Source organism: Orycteropus afer, unplaced genomic scaffold (genome assembly GCF_000298275.1).
Source record: "Orycteropus afer afer isolate SDZICR_OR568_19922 unplaced genomic scaffold, OryAfe1.0 scaffold00053, whole genome shotgun sequence".
Classification (NCBI taxonomy): Eukaryota; Metazoa; Chordata; class Mammalia; order Tubulidentata; family Orycteropodidae; genus Orycteropus; species Orycteropus afer.
Genome location: NW_006921640.1, coordinates 10,333,016 through 10,337,289, shown reverse-complemented (window position 1 = coordinate 10,337,289; position 4,274 = coordinate 10,333,016). Strand labels below are relative to the sequence as shown.

Sequence of the window (4,274 nt, the reverse complement as noted above, 5' to 3'; positions counted from 1 at the left end):
CCAAAGAGAAGAGTGTTCAGCCAGGGGGCAGTTTAAGCATAGGCACTGAAACAAGGTGGGCTTGTGCTTACTCACTGATCTGCACTGAACACGTTAGACAAGATAGGTTTCTTTTAAATGTTATTTTTCTTGTTTTGATCAGAAATTAAACCTTTAAAAGATGTTTTTGAGAGAATAAAGTTAAATTTTCACTCTTAGTTGACCAGAAATTTTAATAAACTCTATTTCTTATAAGAGCCCTGGTGATGGCAGTGGTTAGAGCACTTAGCTGCAAACTGGAAGGTTAGCTATTTGAAACCACCACCTGCTCTGCAGGAGAAAGATGAGGCAGTCTGCTTCCTTAACTATTTACAGCCTTGGAAACCTCATGGGGCAATTTCCTCTGTCCTATAGAACCCCTATGGGTTTGGATTGGGGTTTGGTTTGGTTTTGTTTCTTGGTATTTCTTATAATACTTCTCTCAGAAAATTCTTGACAACAACAACTATATATATAAATATATATATATGGAATTAATAATACATAGTAATTCTAGAATCATTTATTTTTTTCTTCTCTCTGCCATTCTCTCTTCATTCCTACACACAAAATGTTTCTTCATTGTGTTTTTATCATCAGTACATTTTTTTCTTCTTAACTAAAACTTACAGTGCTCGTTGTAGGCATTTTTGGAAATACAGGTAAAGCTGTCAGGGAGGGACTTATAACCCAGCCAAACAGAAACAAACACTTTGCCTGCGGGCTCAGGACCATAGTCTGGGGAGATATGGTGCTCAGTTGGCACAACATAGTACATAAAAAATCATGTTATTCAACCTATTTTGGTGAGTAGCGACTGGTGAGTAGCTTTTGAGCAGCCATCTATGATGCAACTATTGGTCTCCTCTCATCTGGAACAAAGAAGAGTGAAGAAAATCAAAGGCTTCTGAAAACAAGAATAAGGTGGACCATGAGGACCTCAGCCTTCATGACCCTGAGATCAGAAGAACTGAATGGTGCCCAGATACCAATGCCAACTGCTTGGAAAGGGATCAAAGCTAGAGATCCTGGATAGAGTGGGAGGAAAGATGTGGGGAAAAATTCAAAAACACAAAAATGACTAGAATTATTGGTTGGATAGAGTTTGGTGGAACCCCTGAAACTACGGCCCAGGGTTTCCCTTCTGGCCTAGAAATAGGCTCACTCCCACGGATTGGCTCTCAGCCCAAATGGTAGAAGGACCTACATGCAGAATATGTACCCCAGGGCGATGCACCCTTTAGATCAGTCAACCATGAAACACCAGAGGGGCAGCATTCACATAGAGGAGAAATTGGACACACAGGAGTACATAGTTAAGAAGGGCACAGGGAGGGGGTTGTCACAGAGGAGGTAGGAAAGTTGTTTAAGGCTGGGTATGGTAATCAAGGCTGTGAAATCAAATGTGCATGAACTGTGGAATGTAAGTCAAACTTGGTTTGAAAATTTGCACCCCAAAGCACAAAAGATAAAGTTGCCTAAGTTCTGTCTTACCAAGCCATAGGAAGATGGTTAATGGGCCCTTCTCCAGAAACTGGTCTCTCCTGATAACATTCCGAAAGTACGTGAGGTGAAGTCTCGCCATCCTCAAAGTAATAAAAATCAAAGACTTTGATATGTATCAAAGCCTTATCTTTTTAAAAATGAGATTATAGTAAGGGTTGTATTTTTTTCCCTCACATACTATATGGTGGGGAGCTCTGGTAGCATAATGGCTAAGGCACTTGACTGCTAACCAGAAGGCTGCCTCGGAAACCCAAGGGGGGTCGCTGTGAGTTGGGTCTGACTCGACGGCACATAACAACAACAACAACAACAACAACAACTATATGGTGAATACATTTTCATCATTTTTAATGATCTAGTAACAATCTATTATAGAGATGTACTGAAGTGTATTTAATATATCCCCTACTGACTAGATACCTAGATTCATTCTTTTCTGTTATTTTTCTTTCTCTCATTTTGTTTTGGGTTTCTTTTTTGTTTTGGCCATTACAAAAAACACTGTAAACTTTCTTATATTTGAATCTTTCGAGCATCTATTATTTTCTTAGAATCTTCCTGGATCCAAAGAATATGGACATTTTCACAGGCTTTTATATTTGTATCATCTATGCCTCTGGAAAATTTTGCCAATTTATACTTTATCTGAAAATTTTGAAACTATTCATTCAGTTACTGGGTTGTTTCCCTAACCCCCCCCCCCCCGCACACACTTAAAGAAAATCAACAAATTGATGATTGAAAAAATATTCTTAGTGGATTTTAGTTTTACCTTACATGCAGTCATTCAGTACTTGCAGTAATTAAATGTTTTTATCCTACGCTTAGTTTTTCCTACTGCTCTCTTAATTTGTAGAGGCCAGATATATATCGCAAGGGCCATTAACTATTCTATGTGGCAGTATGTTTTTTAGTTTTGTTGAATGGCTGCGTCATTTTGTTTACTTTTTTGTTTTTATTTCTGATTTCTTCTTGCTTTTGGATTATTTACGTTTTAAAGCGTATTTTGTTTTTCCTCATTTAAATTCATTATCTACCTGGAATTTATTACTCTTACGATATGTGATATAGTGATCTCTTCTAGAACCCTTCCCTACTCCACTCCCAAATAGCCAGGCAGGTTGTTACAACATTACTGAAAACTTGTCTACACTAATGTAAATTGTACCTTTATCAGATAGAATATTCTTCTATAGAGTTGCTTCTAGCCTTCACATTCAATGTTGTTAAACAGTATTCATCTTTTCTGCCTTAGCGTTTTGTAATATGACTGAATCATGTAGACAAATTTTTTAATTTACTGAAATTGGATTATTTCTCAATTGGCTCTTCATAACCCTTTCAAGGTAAATACTTGATCAGAATACAGATGGTTGCATCCACCCACTTACTGCCATTGAGTCATTTCTGACTCATAGCGACCCCTGTAGGGTTTCCAAGACCGTAAATCTTTATAGAAGTAGATTGCCTCATCTTCCTCCCACGGAGCAGCTGGTGGGTTTGAACTATTGAACTTGTGGTGGTTAGCAGCCAAATGTCTTACCTACTGCACCACCAGCGCTCCATAGAGATAGTTGCAGGTTCCCTAATTTGGAGGCTCTCGTTGTTAAAGAGGATTTGACTTATATTCTTGCAAAGGAAAATTTTGTAGTGAACTTCACCTGTATCCATTATATGCCCTGTGAATGTGCATACATCAAGTTAAAATGTTACTAGTGGGAAAGACATTAAAGACCATCTGCTCCACTCTTATCATCTTTGCCACTTTTCCAACTGAGGCAGGAGAAGAAACTCAAATTAGGCTCCCAGAATTCCAGAGCGTTATTAATTTAGCTGCATCATGTTGCTGCCTCTAAATGGCATAATGTGGATTGACTGCGTTTGATCCACACTCACAAAAGAATATGATAATGAATTTACTTAACCATCTTAATTTTTTAAAGTTGCCCTCACCCTCCAAAAATAGGATGTATTCAGGTTGACAGTGAGGAAACCAAGGTTGAGAGATTTACATTTTATGAGTCTCAAAGGTAAAGTAGACAATACTAGTGAAAAGAATCTTTTACATTTTTAACACTTAGATTAGAGTAACTAATAGTCGCATCTCTCGAGATCTCTTATCAGATAGAAACCAACTCCTTAATGATTTAAGTCAGATTGAGGCTCCAATTTGAGAGAAACAAGGTTAGAGAGCCTAGCTCCTCTTTTCTTTTTGTTTTAATTTTTAATTTTTTTCTATTGTGATTTGGGTGAAGGTTTACAGAGCAAATTCTCTTTCCATACAGTGATTCACATATACTTTGTCTCATGACATTGACCACAGTTTACCACAATGCAACAGCTTCCCTTCCACTTCGTCCCCATAGATACCTCTTCCCTGGGTCCATTCCTCCATGCACTCCTGCCCCCTGAGCTGTCTCCCTGTACCTAAGCAGCCCTTCTTTCTCCCATGATTGTTCTCTCCAAGGAGTGTATCTACTTGAGGTAAATGTTCAGCTCATATGCCTGTCTTTTGTTTGCCTGGAAACCACGGGTGTGGGTTCAATTGCAGACTTGAAGGGCAGCTAGGGGCCATAGTCTCAGTGGTTCCACCAGGCTCTATCGGGCCAGCAAACCTGCCCCCCCCCCTTTTTTTTCCCTCCAAATGATTTTGAGTTTTGTTTTTGAGTTTTGTTCCACATTGTTCTTCCTCTCTATCAAGGATCTCCTACATAGATCCCCTTCCAAGTGGATGACAGTGGTAGCCGGGC

At 38.9% G+C, this 4,274-nt stretch overlaps 1 protein-coding gene across 1 annotated transcript in view; it reads left to right on the top strand.

Moving 5' to 3' along the window:
• Positions 1-4,274, top strand: part of PPP2R2A (protein phosphatase 2 regulatory subunit Balpha) — a 104,287-nt gene that overhangs the window by 68,134 nt on the left and 31,879 nt on the right. The window lies entirely within an intron of this gene.